The 16,035-nt window shown below is 38.6% G+C and overlaps 1 protein-coding gene and 1 long non-coding RNA gene across 6 annotated transcripts in view; both read left to right on the top strand.

The window, feature by feature from the left end:
* Nucleotides 1-15,308, top strand: part of LOC126856585 (uncharacterized) — a 136,186-nt gene extending 120,878 nt beyond the window's left edge. For both annotated transcript variants that reach the window (XR_007688374.1, XR_007688373.1), the window contains exons 3-5: nucleotides 13,150-13,786; nucleotides 14,126-14,247; nucleotides 14,308-15,308. This is a non-coding gene — a long non-coding RNA (uncharacterized LOC126856585). The remainder of the gene's footprint in view (nucleotides 1-13,149; nucleotides 13,787-14,125; nucleotides 14,248-14,307) is intronic.
* The window catches only part of LOC126856527 (UPF0489 protein C5orf22 homolog), a 569,513-nt gene that overhangs the window by 148,979 nt on the left and 404,499 nt on the right, over nucleotides 1-16,035 (top strand). The gene's annotated exons all lie outside the window — the stretch shown is intronic.

Below are 16,035 nucleotides of genomic sequence, written 5' to 3'. Positions count from 1 at the left end.
TTTGCTCTCGAGATCCCTCGCGTCCCCCGGGCATTCCAATGAAATCTACATACGAAAAGGAGGAGTGCTTTCCCATGTCCCTATCTCGCGGACACCAGGCAACCTATCCATCCCAAAGAAACCTAATCTTCTTACCCTCGAGACGAGAGAAATTCTTGGAAAACGTTAGTCACGTGACACATTCAAATTTTAAAAGATTACCTTACGCGCGCCGCAGAAAACGAAGAAGAATTGCAATTCGCGTAATGGAACGTCAGATTTTAGATAAATCCGGCAACGTAACGCGACTGTGTTAAAATATATAGAAATTGTTGAGTGCATGGGCTCCTCCTTATTATCAGTGATTCCTCTCATATACATATTCTGTATTTTATAATATGTAATACGGAAGAGCATTTTAATTATTAAATAATATAAATCTCTTGACATATTACACGCTTTATTGTTGATTCTTTGCTTTATTAGTAATTTATATTTTTTTATATGGTCTTTATATTTTGTGAAATGTATAATTATAATTCAAGCATATATATTTTATTTATTAAATAATAGAAATCTTTTACATATTATAAGGGCATAAGTCTTCTTCGGAATTTTCACAATTGCCTGTGAACAGATTTTGACCGGTCGCTCCAAGGTTATCGATCTAACAGCGAGGTTCTATTGCATTTTCGAGCAGCCAAATGTAATTAAATACGGTACGAATCAATCGAATAAAGAAGTAGACGGCTAACATGGACGGAAAAGAAAGAAAACAAAATAAAAGGTAGAGAAGCACGATCGATAGCTCTCGGGTGCCAACTGGGCGCGACATCTGCATGCAGATGCATCCCGAGTGTTCTCATATTACTCAGGTGGTGACTGACTTTCTGAATAAATTACCGGCGCGAGAAACGAAAGTCCCCGAAACATTTATAGACACCCTGTTGTGTACACGGATACGGTACGGGGATAATGGGCCTACCTGGGTTCTTCAACCCCTTCCGCTTCTTTGGCCGCCGGCTGCACGATAGCGGACCCCACTTTACGCTCGTTATACCATTATTTCTCGAGTCAGTTTATTACCGGCGCGACCTGTGTCATCCTTTATGCAGAATAATTTGATATCCCAGACATCGAAGGGCATGTACGAGAGACTTAAACGGCGTGCGACTGTTTCCGCATTGCTTATACCGATTAAATTTCTATTGACAATAAATAATATTTTTAATTGCATGTAGTCACTGATTTATAAACAAAGTTTTTGTGTGAAAACTAACCGTACACAAATTTAATGGAAGAAAGTATAATATTTCCAATGTATATGTATGAGTAGTAAGTCTAGAATTTCTCATATGCCTATTTCATATAAATTATTCAAAGAATTTATTACAGAAGATAATTAGCTATGAGATAGATATAACAGCTATCATACCTATTAAGATATCTTAAACTGTATAATTTTACAAATTTATATTATAGCTTAGAGAATGCATTATTTTGTTTCAATTTTTTATTATTCTTTCTCTTTTTTTCTTTTCTTTGCATACATATGTGGAATATCTTTTTTTCAATTATTTACAGGAACTATCTTTTTAATCTTGAAAATGTAGCTGAGAGAAAATTTTTTAATTTCGCAACTTTATACACATACATTATTTAAATAGATTTAGTTAGATATATTGCTTTAATTTGATATCTTTATAAGATTGAGATATTACACATGGAAATTGCACGTGTAAAAGATGGGACTCACGCGACATTAAAAAAATGTGTTAAGAAAAAAAAAAACAGGATAAATGTGAGCTTGCAATAACGCGCGTACAAGTCGGCGGTGTTGTTTCTGAATGACGGCAGACGTCCCGCTTTGCCGCGTGTACAAACGACTTCTTGTTCGCAAAACAGAAATTACCGCGGCGCAGCGTGGCGCTGAGGAAGGACAGTGGAGAGATGAGGACACGAAGATTCCATTAAGGGGTAACCGGCGGTAATGAATGGAAGACACCCCCTCGTGCCACCCCGGAATCTCCTACCCCTGAATTTCTCGTTCACTTCTCACTCCCCGCTTCCTCCTCTTTCCCCCATCATCATCTCGTTCTCTCTTCCTCTCTCTCTCTTTCTCTTCATCTCCGTCTCTCTCAAGTTCACTACTGCAACGGCTTGTCCTTCTTGCACCATCTTTACTACGACCAGGGAAGGCCAGCGTAATTTTCCTCTCGGTAAAAAATACTCTCGTTTAACTTTTCCTCGCTCATTATTCCCTGCCGCCCTGACCTAACCCGACTTGACCCCGAAGGCGGCTTCCTTTAATAATCTAGAAAGAAAGAGGAGCGCCGACAACGGCGTTGGGAAGCGAGATAGATATAGGAAGCAAGACTGGAGGAGACCGAACGGGGGAGGAAGAGAGACAGGAGTAACGCCAAGGGCAATCCTTGGATGCTAATTTGTAACTGGGCTACTTCCGGGACAGTGGTTCCCCGTCGCGCGCAAAACTTTATCTTACTATCATTCTCAAATTACGGGAGCTCTATTTGCATGCGAATTGAACATGGCACGACGAGAATTAGGAAAGTTTTCTATCAATGCAATGACCTTTCTCTTCTTAAAAAATTTATCCTTATCATTTAAGCGCAATGAATTATTAATTTTACGAATTATTATTATAATCGCTTTTCGTATATGATGGATTTGATAAATGTGACGAATTATATTTTCCATTATAAAGAAAATAATTTGTATTTCGTTATGCATAATTATTGTGCATGATATTATAGAGGATATATCATTCTAATTGTGTAAAATTCAAAGTTCAAAAGACAAAAACAAGTTTATTTGATAAATTATTAAACTAGATTAATTAGATATTTTGAAAATATTTATTACTTAATTCACAATAATTTTTAAATATATACCTAATATTTCAGCATAATATATTTTCTGTATATAAATTAGTAAAAGTGTATTTTATTTTTATGATGTAATGTGATACAGGCAAATAAATGTTTTTGATTTTAAAAATTAAGAGATATATTATAAACATAGGCTTTATATATATTTAATTAAAATTTATAGTAGCACAATTAATTTTGCAGACAGTTGAGATACATAATATATAAAGAGCATATATGAATATAATATGAAAAGTGTATAATATTTACATTGAAAAGTTTGAAGTAACTGACGTATTCGTGCGGCGATAACACTGAGAAAACCGTTAATAAAACGGCAATATAATCGGAAGGATGAGCACCTTGAAAGATCCTCCGGTAGCATGGCGAGGGATGGTTTTCCTTGCATCGGCAATTAGTCTCATCCCCCCCTGGATACCCTTCGTTCTATCCTACTGGTTATAGCAACCAACCCCATCCATGGCATTTAATTACCTTACCAACCCCAGGCTAACAGCCTCGGGGCCAAGGTCACGAGCCATTCAACTCCTCGTATTTCTCAGTCCATAGAGGCACACTGACCGCATTTGCCCTTAAGCCCTGCTTCTAAGTGTCAATTGTTCCGCATTGAATTCGAAATTCTCTCTCGATTTACAATCTGCTATTTCCCTTTTATTTTCCAAATCGTCGAATATCGATCATAGTCATTATTTTTACGCGATAGAGCTCTACAATAGACAAAAAAAAAATGTATAACGTTCGTATTTTGTTATTGGTAATTTTTATTATTATATTTGTTATACTGTATTATTTTACTTTTTGAGGATTTACTTAATTTATTTAATACATAATTGATTTATTTTGTTAGTTGAAATATAACGGACTGGTTTTGATTTTTGTGATAATCGTTTTCCCAGTGCCATAAAATCATTCATTTATCTCGAGAGGACTCGTGCGAGTGATCGTTTGTGATATCGGATCGATAAGTCATAAATTCACACGGCCAACATTTCAAGCGCCCACTTCTATCCGTTTCATTGACAAGAACGATGAAAAGACGGCGTGCCTCTCGGCACTCGTCTCTTTTTCGCAGAGTATCACGCTCGCGTGCTCCAACGCCATAATCCATAAATCACCGAAGAGGCCTCGATTCTTTATGGATTATGGAAGAGTACGGGCCTCTCTCGCGTATATCGATATACCACCGGTCTTCTCTTCCCCCTTCCTATCCCCCCCTCCCCCCGCCCCCCGGTTCGATATCTGCGATGTCTCCCTCCTCCTCCTCCACCCCCGAGTTCGTGTTTTTATTTATTTCCGCGGAGTTAACGAACGAGATGCTGGCTATTGTACGCCTCCATCGGCCGTCTATACGACATTCTTTTTACGATCGATTTGCAGAGACGCCATTTTCGCCGGCACATTTATACCAGCAACCTATAATCCCATAAATCAGCCATCCTACCGGTCCTATCTGGTCGCATATCCTCTCGATTCCTCGCGCGGTGACTATGTTCCATCTCCTTGCGCCGACGCAGAGTTTCTTTTTGCGTTCCGCGAGGATAATTTTGCGACAATACTGGCGATATCTCTTACAGTGGAATGGAGAGAGTACCTTGGCAGGATATCTCGAAAGACTCTTGTCTCATCTTTCTAAGTATACTGATTTATGCTACGTGCTTGAATGAATATTATAAATAACGTTGTCGTATGGAATTTTGCATCGGTATATATCCCGATAAAGTTGGTCAATGTTTCCTCATCAAGCTGTGCCTCGGCTTGTTTGCATTTCTTAGAGTGGATCGAATGACGATGATTCTCTGACAAGCGTAACCCATATATAACAGGTTTTATTAATAACATTAATTTGTTTAATATTTATTACTATAAAGTATACAGTATGAGCAATATAAACAGTATAACTATTACATGGTAGAATTTTTATTTCTACTTTCATGCAGATATATGTATTTGCAGAATGTACATTAAATTATTTTATAAAATCATAATAATTTATCTATAATTTTCCCACAAAATCATAACGATGTTTTTTTTTTGCACGTATGCAAAATATGGAAATATTAAAGGAATACTAATGTCATTTAATTTTTATGCAACAAACGATACGATACGAGAGACGCCATTTTTCGCGAAGGAGAAATCCGCGATTTACATTTGCTTCTTCTCCACGCTCTCGCGCATACGAGCACATCCGGAGGGGTGGGTCAACTGCGGAGGCAGCATGAGATGGCACACGGGAAGCAGAGGGGAAGAATGGGGTGCATGTGGAGGCGCGCACACACATAGCAGGGGATGGTACACCTCGGCCGCCCCCGAGCTGCGCAGAAGTTCCTTCCTTCCGCTTGATCGACATCGATTCCAAGATGGCGGCCCGGTCGGTGGTGCGCTCACGGCATACATATCGGCCCATTCTACGAGCCACCCCGCCCTTCGTGGGACCCCTTTTGCCTTCCACGATCCACCCTCTCCACCACCCACCCTGACGTGCTCATCCACATCGTAGGATGAGATCGTCCTGGGGACGTCGGGGTAGGGAAGGTATAGTCGGCTCACGAGATGTCCGGGCCGATATCGGAATCGCATTAGAACGCCGCGCCACTTTCACCCTCTCCCTCCCCTCACCCTCGTCCCCCCTCACCCCCGGTAACACCGAGAGCTACCCTCCTTCATATCCAACCACCCCGCTCGCTTCTCCACGCCCGTGGCTCCTTTTTCCTACGGCTGGCTCCAGAAATATCGGAGGAGTCTCACGACCACGCCTGCCGATCCACCGACGTGCCTCGGGCCCGAAATACCGTCTACTTATATACGCTGAGTATAGAATATTCCTTCCTTTTTTTCCTTTAGGAGCTTCATGAAGTTTCCAGTAGCTTAGACTTAACGTTTTCGTCTCCTTCGTGAGGCTGTAAGTCATTTTATGTTCGTTTCGCAATGGGTTAGATCTCATATAGAAAATTCAATTCTGGAAATACTTAACGAAACAAAGTTAAACAATTGTAGAATCCATCGTGCAATTTCATTCCGGAATTTATAAAAATGGGAAAGAATGAGAGAGAGATTTTATCGACTAAAATGTTAAAAATTTATTGTTAAGCCAGGATTTATGAATTTGAGAGATTTGTAGATGGATATCGAAAAAGCTAAATTACATGTTTTTAGATGTATATGTTATATGTCAAATATAACCGAATATTTAAAATAAATAAACTAGCTTTTCAAAAAATTAATTTCAAAGACGTTTTAAACGCAGATAAAAAAAAAAAACATCGATTTTAATATTTTTCGTAAATTACCATATCAATCGTAAATTGTTACTTGTCATGCTTGCAAAATAAAATAAAATTTCAAGTAGACTTGCGAGATATATATATCGAGATATACTTCATTCACTTTTATAAAATTGTATTTGAAGTGAAAACATTATACTATTAATATATCTAATAAACGATATGCTATTTAATTGTGAAATTGTCTTATCAATAAGTATAACGTTATTGAGTATAATTCTCTAAAAATCGTGGCAATTAACTTTTGAACTACAAACAATCAACAAATAACAAACGCTATGTGGATTTGACGGATATGAAGGATAACTCTCTCTTTCTTTCTCTCTCCTTGAACGAGACAGAATGAGAACAAGAGCGTGTAACGCGGACTTCAATAAGTATAAAATTTCTTGCTTGCACAGGGAAATGAGGTTGCCCGCATTGCCTGCCGCTCAAATATCCTTATCGGGCCAGTGCACGCCGCTCGTTAAAGATGCTCGTTCAATTTCGTATGCTCACGCTCAGGAGGACAACGAATGGAGAAGGGTGACCGGCGTGTCTCGCTCGTACGGAACATCGAAATAGACGGAGAGAAAGAGGAAGAGTGACTCGGAAGCAAAGCCGATTAGGATCCTATCTCGAGATCGAAATTTCACCTCTACCTTCCGGCTGATCTGAAATTTCCATTCCGTCCTTTCTCCCTCGTGTAGCGAATTCCACGTTTTCCCTTGCGATCCGGAATAGAACGGCGCAATAGGAAAGACGGGCGCGACGTACGAGGCAGTGAAAAATTTCAGGTAACGTCGGAAATAATCCCTGAAATAATGGCATAGCCCACGCGCGATAAATCCGGAAGGTGGCTTCTATCGCGTGTCCCCCCGGTAGGAGGAACTCCCCCCGGATATACGCTTTCTTCTCCGGTCACACGCGTGCGTATCACGCACGTGTGCACGCGGGGGTGGCGAGGAGGCCGAGGGGGATTATGTCTACGTAGGGAAAAGAAGGTGGCTGGCTGGAGCCGCGAAAGGTGGAGGTGAGGCTCCGCCGAGAGTGGGGCTCATGGAGAAAGACGGAGGAGGACACGCGCGAGGGAGAGAACGGAAGATTGATCTGCCGCGGCGCGCTCTCCGGTGTACCTCCGATACGCGTTTTATTCGTTCTCTCCCTCTCCCCCCTCTCTTCGTGCTACCCGCTTGCGCGCCACTCGCCCTTCTATCCTCGGCAAGCACAGAATTGCCCTTCGTCGTACGGCGCGGCGCGCCGAAAAGGGATACGGATAATCGTGTAAACCGCCGCACCTGCGGGGTCGAGGCTCGCGTAAACATATTTGTAACTTCTCGCGCGCGGTGAAAGCCGGCGACAACTCAGCACCATGGTATCCTTGAAAATTTAAGTAATCCCGGGTTTTAGGTGCACGAATACGCCCTAAATTATTCACGCGACATCCAGAAAGACGGATTCAGTCGTGGTATCCCTTGTCGCGATTGTGGTTTTAAAAAAAAAAAAATTCTGCGGACTGCGACTTGAGTCTCCAATACTTGAGATTGAAGATTTTACAGCAATTTTTGAACGAGTTTATTAAAATGATAGTAAGAGATAAATGAAATTTCTGAGAAGATGCAAATTATGGCTATTAATGAAAATCACACGCATGTGTAATAAAGAATTTATTCTCTTTTGCAATACAATTTATATAAATCTGATGTATTAAAAATATTGAGTAGTATGTATGTGTGTGTGCTTATGTAGCAAAATACTTTTCGTACGATTTCTGTATGTTCATCCTTTCATAAACTTTTTGCATACTCGAAAAAATTAACATAGTCAGTAGGCAGTTTATCGCAAATTTCTTGTCTAAATTGTGCGTGATTGGAGATGTTGTAAATGCAAAGATAATGGATCGACTTTTGCGAGACGCGCGGACAAGATTATAAATTGACCCCAGTAGCACCGGTGGTTCAGCAATATTTAACATAAAATTGAATTTCGTTATAACGAGGTATGATCGCGTTGCTTGGATGAGGGAGATGCTTACGGCGTGCAAGAAATCGACTCTTGAAATAATTGTCCGTGAAAGGGCAGAAGGGCGACGACGGTGGTGGCGGATTTCTACGCGTCATTACGCGAGGATCGAGTCATGAAAATCGGCGAATCGAGCGGCGATTATTCAAACGAAACCTTTAACAAGATTCCCGCCAATCAACTGCCGTAACGATCCTCAATCGCCAAAGAGAACTTCCCTTTCTCCTTCTCATACTTGCTTTCGCCACCGCAAAACGACGGTGGGGTGGCTTAAGGAAAGGGTAAGAACAAAAGAATCTTGCCGCTTTTTTGCGAATAACATCGTATATAATTCTAGGATGGTTCTGCGATAATCTCTCTATGAGAATACGATATTTCATTGCTTGATGTTGAAGAATATGAATATTGAAAGAATCATGAAACGAGAATTTCATCAAGGAATACAATTTGTAATTTACACAAATAGAACTGCAAAATGCAATTTTAATGATCTTTGTAACAGATTGCTCATGTTAAAGCTATTTCATATTTGCATACATCATATATAGATGAATATCACAAAAATTTATATCCTTATGAAGGATATTTGATTGTTATTTTGCAATTATAATCGTATACTTATATGTAATGATTGTAATGATTTCAATAACTTTCTTTCCTCATTAAAAGGAGAAAATAAGAATAAGAATTTTTTTTAAACGTTTAGTAAATTTAGACGTGTGCGGGTATTTTCATTACAACCTTTATCTATTATCAGTGCTTCATATTATTCTTTTAATAATTCTTTGTGTATTTGACATAATCATTGATATTTTTGACTAATTATTTCACTCTCTCTCTTCCTTTCTCTCTCTCAAGTAGCTGCCTATTATCGATGGGTCAAATATATCCGGCTTTTGACTCTATACTTATGTGACAATATTAAATCGGATTGAAGCGACTTTTACGCGATAAAGATTCAAGCAACTCGTAATTCTGCGTTTTGAAAGGCCGTCGAGCTAAGCAACTTTGAGGTGCATGCCAGATTTCTCATTACGCGAAACCTACACAAACGCTTGTACACGCACGCGTTTCCCTCGCTGATTGCCGTTGATACTCGATCGCGCGTTTGCGGCGCGGCGGGCGAGGCGGAGGGAAACGAATAAGGGGCGGAAAAGTGCGAGACCGAGGAAATGGTGAGCGCGGGGAGGAGTGCTCGGGTAGTTTCGAAAATTCCCATCGCAGTCTGGAGTTGCGCGCTCCGGCTTTTCCGACGCCTCTTCCCGTTCGCCTCTTCCATTTCCTCTCGTGTACTCTTCCTTCTCCTTTTTTTTTCTTCTCCCGCCCGCCCGAGCCCGTTCTGCGACTCCGACATCGCACCCCCTCTCACCGCGCCCTCTTTTACCCGATTCGTCTCCTCCCGCCTGCACTCCGCGGGCTCTCACCCCGTTTTACCCGGGCGAGCGCAAATTTATTCCGTCGACTCGGCGACGGCGGCAGGCGGAATTGCAGTACTTTATACTCGTCGAGAATCGATAGACAGCCGCGCACGGATATGGAAGCACTATATTTTCCCCTCGTCGCACCTTCGTGTCGCTCTCTCGAAAGCCTTGTTGTTAATATAGAGAGCACTTTCCTCTGGCATGGACTTTCATTATTTCTTTCCTTACCCGCGACCATCCAGCAATGGTCGGATGTCTTTCGACTTTCGTCAAGCTGCTCATTTTGATTTATAATGGAAATATGAAGTATTTGATTGCGATGTATTTTTCAATAATTAACCATAGGTTAGAACTGTTTTTAAATATACAAAATTCTAGCCGTGGAATAATTTTTTATAAATGACTGATCCTAATTGATCTAAAACTATTGTATACATTTTTTTTTAGAAAATTAAAAAATTGAAATTTGAAATATGAATATACGGTATACAAGCATTAATTTAATAAAATTTATTTTAAATCTTTATAAGAATTTGGAACGTGACATATAATAAGTTTTAAGAAAAAATAACATGTATACAGCACATATATAAAATGCTTAACGCAAGAACATTTGAGAGAAAGAGACAGATTTCAAATAAAATAAATATAGTAATAAGAATCTATTAAGATACTTTGTTAATACATATGAAAAATTATTGCACATTAATAAAAATATTTTTATGATTTTTTTCATTGGGATTATGTTTAATTTAATACTTGTACATCTATATAAAAACGTATAAATTTTATTTGTCGACAAATAAAATTTAAATAGAACATATTTTTTTTTTTTTTATAAATGCGATGTCCTGTTTTTTAACGAACCGTCATTTTTCTAATATCCGATTACTATTCTAATTAATATAAATACAAATTTGAGAGGAAGAATTGAATCCCAATTAGATGGAAGACACAATTTTACTGCAAGCCTTAAATGTGCAACTCTTCTCTTTATTCCTACCTTCCGACGATCACTAAAATGTGAATACGCTGGTCTCTTTCCATCACTTTCTTCTTTCATCATTTCCCTACCGTAAATATAGAGAGAACATCCATCCCGACCGTAGACGGTTATCCGCAACGGTGGTTAAAGAAAGCGAGGAAGAAAGTCAGATTTTTAGAGACTGGCCCGATGCACAGCCGCAGGGCAACTTGGCAAAGCAACTTTTGGAAGCTTCTTTCTATCGTGAAAAACGTTATGGAGTCGTAGGCGACGGTGGTTGAGAGGAGGGTGAGGAAAAGGGGGAGGGGAAAAGATTTAGAAGGTGGTAGGGGCCGAGTTGGAATCAAAGGAGCCCAAAGAGCTTTTCCAAGCTTCTCCCTCGCCCGGCTAGATTGAACTTCTTTTCCGCTCAGGAGTTTTCCTATTACTCCAAATTTTCAGACGCAGTAAAGCCGTCGCGGCCGCAACGGTTCCTTCTCATGCACATAATGTACGCGGTTTTTACATGAGTATATACAACTTGACAGCTGAACAGAACTTGCTCGAGTCCCGATCACGTTAATTAATATCACGCTAACTCTATACAAGTAAAATTTTCAAGTGACACGATCTATATAGTCGAAAAAAAAGTGATGAATATGTTTTCGAAATAAAAGGAACCTTTTTTTTCATATAATTTAATTGAGAAGACAAAGAGAGAAAAATGATAATGCTGAATATTTTGTTAAGAATAGATATATCAGGTTTCTTAATTAATATAAAGAGAAAAAGTATTATACATATATATAATCAAAGATAATCTATAAAGATGTATTGTTTCTCCATAGAATATTTAATAACGTATCTACATTCGTTAAAAATATTTTGAAATATTAAGAAACACTAATACTCTACGAATAGCATCTTCAACTTAAGGTTCCAGCCATGAGATAGCATAACGATGCGTTAAAGGCGTCTCATTAGTACCTCCACTTTAAAGCAAGGTTCCCCTATATCCATGCATTCTTTCTCTCTCTCTCTCTCTCTCTCTCTCTCACTCTTGACTGAGCCGCCTAAGTAAAAATCAATAATTCTTTTATCGTACAAATTAACGTTAAGCATATTCCACCCTCGTACATAGAGCCTATAGCTGATGTTATACCGTTTCCTGTTACTCTGTCCTGCATAATATCACGAATCGCGCCAACACTGTTCTTCTATCACGCCCGTTTCCTTAACACGATTTCTTCATATACTTTTTCTAAATTTTTAAAGCCTCACGTTGACAATATTTGAAAGACAATGAGAGTAATATATGTATAGTTTGAGATCTAGTTTTGTTTACAAAATATTCATTTCAGTCAAAATGAAAAAAAATGAATTAATAATTATAAAAATCGATTTATATGTATTAATAAAATATAATATATTTATTTTGTATATATATATATATATATATATATATATATATATTTATTTATTTATTTATTTAAAAGAGTTTAGAATATATGTATATAGAATATATTATAAACACTGAGATACGGAATTTTCGATTTTATTATTTCTTTCGATATTAATTCTTAATTTTTGTTTGTATTTATAATACATATGATTATTCTAAAGTACAAAAAATTGATTTTGTTAGTATACATTTGTGCGATTTATTCTATTAATAAGCATTCTTAATTCGCCAAGCAAAGAGCATATATGTATATAATAATAGTATATACATATACGTATATACGTTATGCTGTTATCAGCTGTATAGCCACAATAGAAATCGATAACCATTAAATTAATTTGTTTGCATCAAATGTAGCTTGTCGGTACTGATCATAACATTCAATTCGAGTATTCAATTCATCAAGTTAATCGCAATAGCCGATTACAGCGACGTTTCGACATTACCTTATAGAGTTTTATTTAAGCGATTTTGGAAGGGAAGAGAAATGCTGCCAGTTCGAAGACATAAAAATTCCACCCACTCGTCACGCCTTGACGAATAACACGAGATGTACGGCAATAAGGCTTTAACTGCCGGCTAACACACTAGGCGACTCGTTTTATCTGCGTCTTATCGTATGACATTACGGTCTTGGATATGTAGAGAACAAATGGGCCACGCCTTTTCGGATGTCTGTGTATATATTAAATTGGGATAACAAAGCCAAACTGTATGTTATAAAACGAGATTGTGGCTAGCTCATGCATGCTTTTGCTTTTCATTGTTTTGGTCTTATTGAAGAAATAAATGCCTTTGCCCAATAATATTTTATTTTATTTTTTTATTTTTTTATTTTCTATTAAATGTTTTGTTTTTATTTTCTATGTTTTTATTCTTATTTTCTATGTTTTGTTTTTATTTTCTATTACTAAATGTTTTGTTATTATCTTTTACACAGCGCAAAACGTTCAAAATACATTATGCACAACATATGGATACGCAGAATATTTTGTCTAGAATTTGTAGTTTTTACACATCAAATATAAAATGCAATCTATAAATTGTTATATGTATAAAGCGTCAAGAACAAGCACTCTAATGTTTTTTTGTAAGCTACATTAATGTACTTCTTTTTTTTTTGTTGCAGGTAGGTGTGTTTGAAATCATGCAGGATTTAGTCAATATCGTTCGCCAGGTTCTCCGGAGCTCAGCGGATCGCGACGCACCACGTCACGCGACCTTGACTTCCCATGGCATCGAAACGCTAAGAGGTTTACCTTGGTAAACCCTAGTATCTCGGGATACCACTCGGGGTCTCGGTCGAGGGATTAAGACGGGGTTGTTGAACAGGACGACACGGGAGGAACGGCAGGGATGGGGGGAGGGGAAGAACAGAGAGGGGATAGAGAGTGAGAAAGGGAAAGGCGACTACAGTAATCGTACGCCCGTATAATTGATCGAGTTTAATGAGTTAAAGAGGATGCTACAGTATTGATGGCGAAAATTAAAGAGTTCTGGGTCACGGAGGCGGCGATAATCTCGGAACAGAGAAAGTACGGAACTTAGGTAGTTGTCCTCCTCCACTTCCCTCTCCGCTCCCACCCCTCCGGCATCTCACTCGTCATCCACAGGCATGGGAGGAAGCCCTGATTGTAAATTAGTTAAAGGAGATGCTTCATTAGGCGCTGTCTTGGTTCTTGAAGCTGCAGTTTCCCCGCGTTTAACTGTTTTTAAAGGGGCTCGCGGCATAATAACTGGTCGCGCATAAACCGCTCGATATACGTGTAAGTAAAGGATGTAATTATCATATAATTAGAAAAGTGTTAATAAAACGAACGTGCCTTGAAAATGCGCAGCAAAATGATTTATCGTATCAACCATGGTATTAAATCACGATCATAAATTTCTACATTTATTGAATTTTACGAAATTAAAGTTATGGCGATAAACAAAATATGAATAATAGAATAACGGAATATATATGTATATATATTTATAATATATATATATATATTTTTACGATTATTGCATGATTATTGTAATGTTTTTTCTCAGTGATTTTTACAACTATTCTTTAATCTAATATTATTCTTGCTTATTTTACGTAATATCCACGTTCACAGAACAATATACTTGAAGATATCTCCTCTCTCTGACCCGTTTAATTGCTCTAGGCATACATAATTATTCGATGATTGAGAGAAATAAGCAAGCAAATATATGACTATGTGGCATATCTAAATCTGTGCGTATGTATTCATTAAAATTACCACCGTATGGTTTTTACACACGTATTATTTTATAGAAAGTAGCTGTCGCAAGGTAGATAATTAAATCTGGGATTAACAAGGCTGTGATTAATTCGAAAGGTTAGATTGATCGAAGTAATGAGTGCTTGTAATTCCCTCTCATATGTTCCGACATTTAAATGTCGAATCCGACTTGAGGAAAATCAGCATGTACCATGCGTAAAGGTAAATTACCGAAAGCTCTATCGAGCCGTTTACACATTTCTTTCGTCTATACGATATTACTTTTTGGCTGGCTTCGTCTTCGACGTCTTTTCAATTTGACGCAAGAGGGATGAAAAAAGAGAGATGAGAAAAGTGGCGCGGGCAAGAGATAGGTGGATGGAAAGACGACGGTTAGCTGCGTCCGGAGGCACGCGAGAAGCAATAGTGTCTTGCGCGCATCCCCTAGGGAAATTATTGACAGTCAGCGAGGAAATGACGTCGTAAATACCATGCCGAGGCGAAGCAACCGCCCGCTTCAGGGCCTCTTCGCTTCGCGTTCCTCTCTCTCTCTTTCTTTTTTTTTCTCTTCCTTTTTCTTCTCCGTCGGCTTCCACTTTGTCCCGTCGTCTTTATCCTGCCGCGATGTTGTTTTCAGCGACCGTGGTTCCGCGGCGCGGGGCGGAAAAATACACGTGTCGGGCCAGCGCCTATTTACGGACACCATAACACGGCGGTTACGGCGGATAATATTAAGAGTGAACGGGTACGCGCCGACCTGCCGGTCGTCTGCTTAGATCACGTCGAGGTGGTGGTTTCTTCGGATGAGAAACACGGATTTCTTTGTTAAGAAATTTGTTGACCGCTAGTAATGTTTTCTACGGATATCTCTCGTTTTGAAAATGAGAGTTTGCAATGAGTCTACAATTTAATGGTATCCAATAACGTTGAATTTATCGTGATTTTTGTTTCTGCAGTTACTCAAATTTGTATTAATATTGTATTACATTTTGTGGAATTAATTAATTGTAAATGTTTTGCGCACATATCACTCTTATACGCTCTCTTTATTATTTATCATATCATGAGATTTCAAGAATAAACGTATATTTTATTTTTAAATCTAAATTTATACATATAATATATAACTTAGATGGTTTTAATTACTATACAAAACGTGAGGTATAAAATAATACACATATATACATACATCATAAATTAAAAATATTTTTTATTTAAAAATATTTTATTAATATAATATTTATTATATGTATGATGCATATATATATATATTTTAATTATATCGATAAACTGCGAATTTCAAGTTGAATCTGTCTTTTGGATTAATAAGAAGAGAATTATCTGACTTTGTGGCTTTAAAGCGTATAATTATCGTAAAATGATTAACTGCGGCGCGTTGAGACGTAAACCGGCTCGAAATATTCAGAAAACTTGACATTGTTCGCGCGCTGAGAATATTGCAACTGATGCTTTTCTTCAGTCTCCGTTATCCCAAGCTTCCTCGCCACGTGGTAAAAGAGAAACGCATTATTCGCGGGAGCGATCCTTCCTTTCGCCCGACGACTACCCGGAGAAAAGGGAGTTCTTCCTCGCGAGAGAAAACCGAAGGCGATGGCATGGGGAGAGGGCAACGGGAAGAGAGGGACGGGTATGAACAACAGAGGCGCATTCACATTCAGGGTAGACGGTGGGGTGAAAGAGTCTGGTGCGCAGGCCAAGAAGCAGCATGAGAGGTGGTGGCGACGTGGATAGAAAGAGAGATGCGGAGACGAAGACCTGGC

Source organism: Cataglyphis hispanica, chromosome 2 (assembly GCF_021464435.1).
Source record: "Cataglyphis hispanica isolate Lineage 1 chromosome 2, ULB_Chis1_1.0, whole genome shotgun sequence".
NCBI classification, from domain to species: domain Eukaryota; kingdom Metazoa; phylum Arthropoda; class Insecta; order Hymenoptera; family Formicidae; genus Cataglyphis; species Cataglyphis hispanica.
The sequence above is the reverse complement of the archived record's forward strand: the minus strand, read 5'-3'. Positions and strand labels throughout refer to the sequence as shown.